At 30.8% G+C, this 12,941-nt stretch overlaps 1 long non-coding RNA gene across 1 annotated transcript; it reads right to left on the bottom strand.

Annotated features, from left to right (window-relative positions):
* Positions 1-5,483: 5,483 nt before the first annotated feature.
* On the bottom strand, positions 5,484-8,487 carry LOC134690386 (uncharacterized). Its single transcript, XR_010101920.1, has 3 exons — positions 8,369-8,487; positions 6,888-6,980; positions 5,484-5,636 (listed from the first exon to the last, which is right to left on the bottom strand). It is a non-coding gene; the product is annotated as an uncharacterized LOC134690386 (long non-coding RNA).
* Positions 8,488-12,941: the final 4,454 nt, after the last annotated feature.

The raw sequence follows: 12,941 nt of genomic DNA, 5'->3' as shown, positions 1-12,941 counted from the left end.
ATACACCCATGCATAGGTTCAAAAATTTAGTATCCTTAGTAACTCGTTTCATAGGACTTTAAACGTCCATAAAAATACCTTTAAGCGAGCCAAGCAAAGAGGATAGAACAAGTGAAACACCGGCTATTCCATGCAACAACATTTAGACGTGCTTTGTTTTGATCTTAAAAAAAACTCATGTTAAATAAATGTTCTTTTAGGAGTTTAAATAAAGAATGTGACATTTACCAGCTGTATATGAACTTTAAACTGTAATATCATTATATAACATTACAATATAATTATCCGTTAATTCAATAAAAACTCAAAAAGAAAGTAATATAACATATCGGTTGGAAACTTTTAAAAGTGCAAATATTTATGTAAACATGTTAAACCCCGCCGCATTTTTTGCGCTTGTTCCAAGTCAGGAGTAACTGGCCTTTGTTATTGTTGTATTATTTCAGCTGTTAGTTTCTTGTGTATGGCGTTCATTATCACTGAACTAGTATATATTTGTTTAGGGGTCAGCTAAAGGACGCCTCCGGGTGCGGAATTTCTCGTTGCATTGAAGACCTGTTGGTGACCTTCTGCTGTTGTCTGCTCGATGATCGGGTTGTTGTTTCTTTGACACATTCCCCATTTCCATTCTCAATTTTATTGAAAAGGGGGATATTTTTTTAGTTGTCAGCTGTTATCTTAATAGTTTTAATGAACAACCGGTATATCTTTCAATTTAAAGCCATGCATATTTCGGTCATCCTAATCTAGTAATAACCTTGTACATATTATGTTAACCTAATCCGAAATATCTTATGGAATTTGAATGTCAAAATGTTGCAACTCTTATAAAATATAGATGTACAGACAGACAGACAGACAGACAGACAGACATACAGACTAATAAAACTATATCTAACATGACAATTTGGCCATATTGACACAATTGAAGATTCATTTAATTATTTTTCTTTTTGCTTTTAAATTTTTTCTCGACAATAAGATGATAAAAAATACATGTAATGAGATGAAATTGCCTTTTTTCAATATACAGTGTACATGTTCGTGTTGGGTGTTTTAGAAAAAGATATAAGTTTCATGATGAAATGTAAAAATATATGTATATATATATTTTTTGGCGTGATTTATTATGTTAAAGTTATTTCTACAGAACACTTGTTGTATTCAGTTAGTTCTATAGAACACTTTAATATTTGTTCAGTTAAACAATGAAATGAGTTATTTCCCTTAGACTGTTGTATTGTTAGCACTTATGAATTATTAAAAAAAATATATTATTTGGAACTATTCACTATTATTACAGTAAAAAAAGCATTAACCAAACTGTCTAATTGTAATTGAAGGTTTTCAGGCTAACAAGAAGGTTAAATATATAACTGACACTAGTCAATATTAAAATTGAACATAATTCATAAAGAAAATTGTCAGTGTCCTCATGGAATGTACATAGCATTGGGATAAGATTAAAGACCAATGTTTCTGGATTTTTTAAATTAACATATAAATATTCTTTTAGAATACCAGAAGGAGGGATCAGAAGATTTCTAAATTGAAGGCTATAACATTATCTCTTAAATACGCAAGAAATAAAAAAAAGCCAAAATACATAGTGGAGGCATAAAGTCACAATTAAAAAAACAATTTTGCAAAAGGATTTCTTATCGTATATACGTCATCCCAGAGTAGATAATGGTTAAAGATTATTAACTATTTCTTTGGACTAAACAAAATTTGTATCTTTGTGCTGTTTATATACCCCCTTTTTCATCAGCACATAATAATAGTCACTTGGAAAATCTTAAAAATGAAATTAGTTCATTTTCTACTGAAGGACAAATTATTTTAATAGGCGATTTTAATTCTAGAACTGCAATGAAAGTAGATTACATTGAAAATGACTTAGATGGGAAAAAAATCATTTTGATGGTATTGACCTTATTCCAGGGAGCTATATAACTGATATTGAAATAATCAGAAATGTAAACCAAGATATCACTTTGAATACAGTGGGAAATAAATTACTTGAATTGTGTTCGTCATCAAGGCTGCGTATACTCAATGAACGTTTTTTTAATATCCCCTGGGATATTTTACTTATATGTGTAATACTGGGTTCAGTACAGTAGATTATGTTTTTGCAAGTGAGAGTCTCTTGTCTGAGGTAAAATACTTTTAAACAAATTATTTTACATATTTATTAGATCATCTTTAAATAAATTTATATATGATGTTTTCTATTATATCAGATAAATGCATAAAGAAATATTTAGATGAAAAGAGATGGCATTTGATAAAATCATAAAAATGAACAGAATTGTCATTTTCAAAACTAATTGATGTTCTTTCAACAGATTAAGGGATGCAACATTTTGATAGCAATAAATTAGGCGTTGATGGTGTAACTAAAAAAACTTACAAAAAATTGACAATCTTTTGCAGAAAATACATGTAAAATCATATCTAAACCAACAAAAAGAAAAAGACAAAAATGAAACAAGTATGGTCAGATAATACAGTGAGGATATACAAGATTTAACAAACAAAATAAAAAAAAACGATATAAAGCTAAAAATGAAAAATAGATATGAAGATTGAATTGAAACTAAATTTGAAAACAATGATAATAAAAGTAAATTTTATCTAAATAAAAACCTTGAAAAAGATCATACACTAGAATCTTATCTAAATACATCTAATTTTCATATAAGGAGATTAATCACTTATTTTAGAATAAGTAATCACTCCCTCTTGATCATGTTGATTGATAAGGGGAGATATTTTAAAATTCCTTAGAGAGGAACGACTTTGCCATAAATGTAAAATACTAAAGGATGAGTAACATTTTTTACACTATTGTGTTTATACGAAAACTCTACGAAATGCCTTTTTTCAACACATATGTAGTGAAATTAATCACTTACCTGAAGAAGAAAAAAAAGTCATTCTTTACTAAATCCATCAACGCCTCAACATACAAATTTAGGATCCTTTTTTAAAAAGTCGTTAGAACTGAGGACAGGGGACTCTTAACAGCTTGTTTGTTGTTATAAATGTTAATGCTGTTTTTATTTTGTATTCCATATGTATGTATGTATGTTTATTGTGTTAATATATGTTGGTCACAAACTGTAAAGTTTATATGACAATAAAATATTTGATTTGATTTTGATTTGTTAATATATGTTGGTCACACACTGTAAAGTTTTACGGCAATAAAATATTTGATTTGATTTGATAATATGTAGCTTTGTTTCTTGTGTATTTAAGTCTAAACTCCATCTAATTGACTATCGCGATGACGCCGAAAACAACCAACTGTCACATAATACGATATAAACATAAACATAGATTTATGGACCTCGTGCAAAGGGATTTTTTTTCAGTTTTAAGGTTTAAGAAATAAATTAATTTTGAATTTTACCTAAGAACGACGTTTTTGTAGATCGAATCAGTCAATCAAATGTTTTGTCTGTGTTACATTTTCAATATTGATATTCTATGTGGTTAATAGCCTAACGCGTATCAATCATGAACAATTCATCTCTAGCTGTATGCATGATTTCTTGCCTATTTTGTCATATTATTATGATTGAAGCATCATGCAACTTTGAACCTTCAACCTCTGTTTGACTGTACGTCGCTAAACCGGAGATATTTGCAACTGGATGTAAAGGGACCAACAATCAATCAATTTGAAGTTCATATAAGTATATAAATTATCTGTCAGAATAGTGTCAAAATCGCTAGGGGTTTTATTTACCAGATTGAAACACTTAATTCGTAATTTAGTTTTTTCAATGTTTATTATTTATTTGTATAAATTTGTAATGGATTTTTCAAATATTTTTCTTTGGACTAGTCTTATTCAGAACATCGCCTCTGTGGTTCTAATATATAAGCCTATACATATAAGAAGATGCTGTATAAGTGCCAATGAGACAACTGTCCATCCAAGTCTCAGATTGTGAAAGTAAACCAGTATAGGTCTGAGTACGGTCTTCATCACGGAGCCTAAGCACACACCGAACAGCAAGCTTTAAACGGCCTCATAATGACTAGTGTGAAACCATTCAAACGGTAAAACAAAAGATTTAATCTAGACAAAAAGGGAAATACTTTTATTAACCACTGCAAACAGCAACCGCTAGTATATATAATCACTGCGTAGACAAGTTCTTGAAAGAAAACGAAAAAAGAAAAGTCAGTTCCTATCTTGTGAACTTAACTTCTATCGTGTTTAAACTTGATCTTTGAAACTTCACTGAAAGAATTCATGCTTATTGAAATATTGCACCAGCTATTTTTGGACTAGTTTGACGCACCCTTATTGCAGCTGCTTAATCGAATTATAGTATATATAATTTTATTCTGGCATCACCTAAGTTAAAAAAGGTATACAGAAAAACATATTAAAATTCATAACAATGTGTTGTACATTTGTTAAAGCCAACATGTGTAGCTTTCACTCGAACATTTTCCATTAAGCATTTGCTGAAAGCTTTTATCGTCATTTTTTATATTTATATTTCCATATCTCCGATTATGGAATATCTCAAGACCATTTAAGTCGAACGTATAGACGCCACAAAAAAGTTATCAGACCCGCTGTAGCATAACGGAATGTTAGATTTACACATTCAAATTCTTGCGGGAAAAAGACATAGGACGGTCAACCAAAGATCTATAGACTGGTTAAGCATACTTTTCGAATTAATATTTGGTTTCAAAGAAGATGCATAGATAATTATGAACATTTGATAAACTAATGGAAACATTAAATTCGTTTGTGGTGTAACTTTCGCTTTGTGATCGCGAATTTTCAAAAATCTTAAGGTTTCGCATTGTGCTAAAATCCCCAGATTGAATCGCCCTAAAATATGTTGTGGCGATACAATTCGATACAAACCTCAGATCTACCAAAATGTTGGGTGCATACATGTTTCTCTGTCTTGAGATTTCTTTGTTTTGTTTTGTGTGATATTGTTGATCTTTTAGTCTTTTCTATTTTTGCCATGACATTGTTGGTTTATTATCGATTTATGAGTTTGAATGTCTCTTTTGGTAGCTCTCGCCCCTCTTTTACTAACGTTCTTGGTGTTTGTGTTGACGTCTTTTATATTTGATATTTGTGTATACAAGTAAATAATTTCTTGTTGAAGAAACAAGATTTGTAGAAATAGGGAATAATGAATTTGGAGAGTACACAGCAATTCCGGCTCAAATTTACTGTTGAAAATTCCAATGGATAGATAGTTTGGAAGTACGCAAAATTGGAAAACCAAATTAATTATTTCATTAGCATTAATAAACAAATACAGTAAGTAACAACGGTACTTTTAAATGTCAGATTGTTGCCCAACACTGTTTTACTACTCGTTATTGTTCTTTGTTAATAAATCACTCTATGTGTACATCATTAACATTAACATGAAGAACTGTTGTGTTCCCAACTATAAAACAACAAACAACAAAAATCCAAAAAAAACTAGTCATAAAAGTGTTAATATGTTTACATGTCTTTATCAATAAAATGTCAAAAGCGCTTTAATTGGTTATATTTCATCAGCTGATTATGTTGATTAATATGCAGATTTCAAATCCTCGTCAAGTCCTGTTTTCTTGTCCAGCTGCTGAAACTGGAAATTATAATTATAAAATTCTCATTTGTGTTAAAAAAAATCAGTGTAAAACAAAGTATTTACTTTGAAGGAAGTACTATACCTTTACATTACGAACACAAAATAAAATGTGGGTTCTTTATTAATCATTGTGTATCTTTACTCGAGTGTTTTACGCAAAAGATGAGTCACGAATTTTAGTACTCGACAATGTACACATTACCGATAAGCAGCTCACAGGCTTGTAATCAGAAAATATTAAAACAACAAAATCAAGTATCATTAAGTTTTAAGAATAAGTGCATCAAACAGTTTACTGTAGCTACTTTATGCAACTGAATATTGTATATCTAATGAATGGCTGTAATATTATATCTGTCTATGAAGAAATAGCATACAAATGTGGTGCACACTGAATCAATGTGAAAAACCCGCGTAGCTATTTATTTTAAAGTGTGTACATGTACCACATTTTTGATGTTATTTCAAATAGACAGAAAAACTATTATAGGCAATCCTTATAATTTAATTCTAAATTCCATTTTAAACCGGCGTAAATCATGAAAAAACGTTGATGACATCATGGTCCCAAGAATAAATTATGTCTATGTGCTAATCAACAAAACACTGTCATCAAATCAGAAGACAAGTTACATCCAAAATTAAATTATTAGTTTATAGACGTATTCACAGACGAATCGAATAAAACTTACATAAAACTCGGAAACTTGCATAATCCCTATAAAAATGTTTACCTCTACCTCAGTTTGTGCTCATATATATAAAGTTAGGGCATGTTCATGTATTGACATTATGTCGTTCGATGATGTTTGTAAAGCTTCTTCGTCTATTGTCTCCAATATCAGTTGTTGTTGGTGGTTGTACTTTTTTAATTTTCTTATTATCTAATGATATCATGTTTTACAAGTATTCATATATGAAGCAGATATCTGACTTAAATTGTGACGGCTAAAATATTTTCAAACAAAAAAAAATTTCTGCACAATTGTTTGAAAAGTGCAAATTGACAAACACGGGAAAACCAATGGTGGTACCTTTCACTTGTGTTTACATCAATAGGTGAGCAAAAACATAAATAGTAGGTAAAAAGGTGAAAAAATGTGTTACGACAGTCAAAACCTGAAAATGTTATTTTTATTACTATAAAACAAATAATGGAAACACTATGGCATATAGACATTCTATGGACAAAGCATAATAACAAGAATGAAAGACAATACTACAGCAAAATGACATTTGAATACTCACTTATCCCGAAAACGACAGACATCAAAAGCATTGGGTCTATATTCATCTTCAATCACAATAATGTTTTCTTTATTCAAATACTCAAGAAAAATCCTGAAAAAAATATAAGCATCTTACAATGGAATAACATCTTTAAAACATACCAGTCTTCATTCAAATTATCATCAAGTTAAATTCCGTCAAATTCAACAGTTTAAATACGCAGTTATCACTACATAGAAGGATAAACATATACAGGATATATTGCATCATATTTTATTCAAGTATTCATGACTTTGTTCTAAAATATATCGAAAATCGCCCACCAGATACAGTTTAGTATGCGAAATATTGAAATCGAATATCTTGATACAAAACCTGAGTAAGATTTATCGGAATAATTCCAAGCACAATGTGTTTAATAAGCATATCATTTATCATGTTTAACAACAAGGAATGAATGCTTTCCCGGAATTTAAATATCGTTAACACTGTGTATGTACATCTCCACATTTAAAAGTTCAATCCAAAATTTTTTTCTACTTTTAAGACATTTTTTTTTATAAATATTTAACGATTAAAATCAGTGCTCAGTTAGGCATGGGGTCCTTGGTGTCCGAATGGTTTAAGTAACTTCTGTATTATTGAACTGTCAGCTCTGACGTTGGTGTTTGTTCGTACCCCACGTGACATGTGTATTTGAAACCTGTCTTTATTGACTAGGATTGCCAGTCTTCATGACGAAGATCGGTAGCGTACTTCAGGTTGTCCAGATTCCTCCAAAAAATAAAAAAAACTGCCTGCAAATCAAATAGTCATAAGTTCTGAAAATGACATTTAAACCAATCAGTCAAACAATTAGACATATTAAATAAGAAAAGAATTGTCAGAAAGTTTTGAACGAAGCTATCACTTTTTTTTAACATGAATGTATAAATAAGTATGATTTCTATCGAATGGGCTTGAATATTGCAAATAACGTTTGCTTATTTATTTATGATTTTTCTCTTTCATACGCTATGCCAAAATATCTTTCCAAATTATGTGATTTTTACAAACATTGAAGAAATATATTTAAAAATCCGATTGGAAATACAAATAAAGACAGACAGTAGTTTGATAAAAGAAAAAGAAGATGGACAGACAAAAACGTGACAATACAACGAAAAAAGACAAAATAAGACGGACTGACAATAGCAGTTGAAAAACAACCAGCCTGTCAAAAAAGGGAGGGTGAACTCAACTGCTCCGTAAAGGTAGACAGATCCTATTGAATAACGGACATTAACTCGGTTTAAGTAAGAATCTAGTAACAAACTCCAGGTTATCAAAATTATTATAGAAAAACAAAGAATCATGACGTACTAATGATATATATCTTTATATTTCCCTACCTGATCATGCTAATGCTCGAATCAAATTGTAAATTATCAATAAGTTGTCAGCGTTAAAGAGCAATAAAGCCGAAAGACAATTACTTTTGAAAATTAAAAAGTACTTACTTTTATCTTAGTTGCTCTGCAATTTAACTGACAATAAACACGTATCATAATATTTACTATTAAGTACATAGTAAAAGCTTAAAGTCATCGTGCAGGATCGGATGTCCCTCGGATATTTCTTATTGTTGTTCCGGAAAAAACATTTGCAAAACAGATCATAAGCAAAACATCGCCCTTTTCCTGTCCTTAAATGAGTTGTAGCTTGTATTATGCATTTATTAACTTACTAAAATCAACTACTTGATCAATTTACAAACCGAGACTTGTTTTGTCTTACTTATTTTACTCCAGGTAGATTATACTAAGATACGATACAGAGAACTGAAATAAAATATATAAACATTTTTTGTCAATAATTGAATATAATCAAATGGCTCTCTCTAGTCGAGATCAAAACCAATGATTGAATATTATCCGATGGCTCTCTGCAGCCAATGTTATTTCAAACCAGGCACACATAACCAAATCAAGACTGCGACCGTGCGAACACGAAGAAGCAGATACAAGAGTTATGATTCACGTTGAAGATGCAGTCAGGGATTATTTTATAAAGATTAGCATTTAAACTGTGGATACAGTCGTAATTGTGATCGCTATATTGCTATATATAAGAACACAGAAGTTCTGGAGATATGAATAGCATTTGCAACCGGGAAAAATTTCCGTTACATAAGAATTATGATATTGCACAATCTTTGGGTCTTCTTAAATCTAGGATTTTGCCAATATTCCACGCCTTCAGAGGTTACAACAATGTATCTTCACATGCAGGACGAGAAAATAAAACAGCTTGGGATATATGAAATGCTTTCCCCAAGGTATCAGATGCTTTTAGACAGATGACAGATCAACCATCGGACAAATGAATCAAACAATGTAAATGAAAAAAGAAAAGTACTCTTAGAACATAAAGGTATTTCAATAGAGTCTGTACCACCTACACGAAAGGCACATTACCAACATGCCAAACGTTCTTTCTACCAAGCTGTTTTGATTTGGAAACATTGTTTGCTTTTACGGCCTGTTCTTCCGTCCGTGTACAGCTTTATGCAAGTGTGGTGGAAATTGTACCTGGTAAGCTGCATAGTATATGGTTTACCGACACAAACGGGATGAATAAACGTCTTATTGCATATGTAACGTGTACACCAGGTAAGCGTTTTTGTTTCTATTTAGAAGAGTACGTTACCAGTTTGATACTGGATCCAAAATTGTTCTCTCTTTACAAAATATATAACAAATAAACTTTATCCATATATAAACGTCAATGAACCAAAATATGTACAATTGCTCTTTGCAATCTCTAATAAACTATATCCAACTATTCTACTTCACATATATACACCGGTACAAATTTGTACTCTTACAAATTTGTCCTTGGTCAGGAACAAACTTGTCCTCCTAGTACAATAATGTACCCTACAAGTTTACTCACTTGTCTTTGTTCCTCTTGTACAATTATGTACTTTACAAGGTGGTCACACATAAGCACACTTGTCCTATGGGGTACAATACGGTTCCGCTGGTAAATGTACAAGTCCGTATTTATAACAGGCATCGACCTGTTTTTGTATTACCCAAGTGTACTAATAACGCAATATCTAATATATAAGAGACAGCGATCTCGAATATAAACGTACCGTACCTTGGTCTGATGTCTCTGAAGACTATGACAATCGACCCTGAGCTAGGATTCTCTCATGCTTATATACCCCAATGGTAGCCGTACCATTATTGAAGGAGGGAAGTTCTACCAAAGTCTCTTATCTGAGTTTCCTAAGGAACACCCCTTTACATTGAACCTGACCCAAAGTTAACCTGCGAAACATCTTACTCTTTTCTATGTTCATTAAACTACCATATTAATATATAAAATAAGTCATCTGCCGAACTGTCACCAATGTAAACAATTTAACCATACATACAAAATCATCACACATATAACAGCTACTGTATATATATGTTACAGGCATTTTCTAAATTTAGGCATTTTCTAAAATGCCTAAAAACTTTAAGCATTTTCTAGAATGACTGCAAGATTCAGTCACTATGCATATGGACTAAATTTTCTAGGCATGTTACAAAATGCCTGGAAAAATTGAAAGGCATTTTACAAAATGCCTGAAATTATTTAACGGAATGAAATATTCCAAGAAAAACATTTAAAAGCGTTGAACAACAGAGCAGTTTTATTTATGATATATATAAGAAGAGATTAAATAATCAAGAATATATTTTACTGAATTATTCCAATTCACACAAGCTCATCAGAACTCGATTTTTTTTTGTAATATCTAAAAATGTTAAATGTTTGGATGACAGAACTGTACACAATATGGATCCTGTTTTTTGCAAATATATTGTTAGGCGTAAAATCTGATTTCAAATTAGCACTCAGACTACATTTGGAGAAATGTGGATCATCACACTTTTAGCTCTTTCATTACCTTTACTAATAAAATACTTAACGTTGGGCAACATAAGGTTTTGCAATAAGCACACACGTCACACATGCATATCTTCTTTTTCGTGTCGATTATTGGAACATAGGGGTGAAATAGAGATGCTGCCACTTAATTAGTAATTTCAAGGAAAGTCTGCAGTTCCGGTTATTATCTTGTATATTATTATAGAGAGAGATAAACTGTAATCGGCAATAATATTTAGCAAAGCAAAACCAAAATTAAGTCAACATTACCATAACTTTCAATTAACTCAAGATCGTATTGACCTTTAAGCATTTACAAAACATTTTAATCTTCTAGTCTTTAATATGGTATTTTTTACTTAGACTCCAATAAACACATTATAGATACCAGGATTGAAATTTTATATTTGCATGAGACGCGCATTTCGTCTCACCAGTGACGCTCTCAACAAAATATGTTAAAAAGGCAAAAAATTTTAAAAAGGCAAAAAAACAGTATGAAGTTGAAAAGCAATGATGACCAAATATTTTTAAAAGTTTTCAAATACAGCTAAGGTAATCTATTCCTGAGGTACACAAGCCTAAGAAATTCAAATTTTTGTATTAAAACAGTTAATATATAATAATAACCGTATAAATGATAATTCATGTCTATACAAAGTGCTGATTCATTGGCTTGTGATACCTAAAGGGGGGGGAAACTCCACCTGCAGTGGCATCGATTCAGTGGTTGTTGTTTGCACTTTGTAAAAACAGCTGTTTCTCAAACCACGCCTTTTTTGGGGAGATATATAATATTCATAAATATGTTAATTTGTTAACGTACTGGATCCCATTTGTGATCTCTGTTTTTCATCTTATAGAGACATCACTTGGGAATGAGACCAGTATAGAAAATCATGGTAGCGCCTAAATATATATTCTAAAGAGGTCCAAAAATGAAGGTAAGGATAGTATATAATTTTAGTATCAGTTTAAACTCTTAGAAACTGAGGGCATATAAATGTTGAAAATATGCCACGATCCTATATTTTAAACTTTGAATAAAAAAAGTAGTGCATATGAACATCCCGTTCTGGGATATTATTTTTCATGAAACTTCATGGTAAAACTGTAACATATCATATATACCAGGATTACAATTATATATTTGTCTCGTGTATCGTCTACAAAATTAAAGGACTGATAAGTGACGCTTGAATAAAAAATTGTTTAAAGGCCAAACAAAGTACGAAGTTGAATTGCATTGAGGACCAAACAGTCCTATTATTTCTTTGATTTTTGGTGTGATTATACATATTCTGTTTCTATATATTAGGAATAACCTCTTTGTTTGACTTGAATAGTAATAACATAATAAAGCATAACAAAACTTTTAAGCAAATCATGAATACATAGATTAATAAAATGACTTATGAAAACAACAGCAAAAGGACTTCGTAAGATTGTATCTAAAAGTTTTTTAATTGCAAAATCTTTTTACTTTTCTTTTGAATTCAGACATGAAGTATATTTACACAAGTTGAAGAATATTCTATTATACTAGAATTTGCTGATTTTAATATGTGCCATATTAGTTAGATTTATACTAGATAGATAAGAAAAATATCAACATGCATATATTTCACTCACCTAGAACAATACAGATGAATAGAAATAAGAACTTTCTTAAGTGACAGTCACTTCCAAACAATGCCACCAATAATACCAAAGTCATGTGACTTGGGTTCCAGTTGAGGTACATTGAAGGTTTATATAATACTCTTAGAACGGTGTACGTGATTGAGAACCCTGAATTGTTCTTTTGCCTTATTACATAACAAACATATGTCTCTCAAGTTTCAAACTGAATGAGCACCACTTGAAGTATCAAGGATTTATAATTCTTACGTAAGAAAACTTAAGAACTATGTAATACTGTAAGGCGTGTAAGGTTCTTTAATTCAAATATGAAGTCCTCATTACGCTTTATGAACAAATCCGTGTTCTAATTAGCACAAACTATGTTTGAAACATCTGCATAAACTGACCGTTAATTTAATCATTATTTTCACTTTTATCCTTATAAAATATATTTTAGTGGCAAACATACGATTGTATCTTATATTGTTATAACAACATTATAACATGATATTAGTTTATAAA

Source organism: Mytilus trossulus, chromosome 11 (assembly GCF_036588685.1).
Source record: "Mytilus trossulus isolate FHL-02 chromosome 11, PNRI_Mtr1.1.1.hap1, whole genome shotgun sequence".
Classification (NCBI taxonomy): Eukaryota; Metazoa; Mollusca; class Bivalvia; order Mytilida; family Mytilidae; genus Mytilus; species Mytilus trossulus.
The sequence above is the reverse complement of the archived record's forward strand: the minus strand, read 5'-3'. Positions and strand labels throughout refer to the sequence as shown.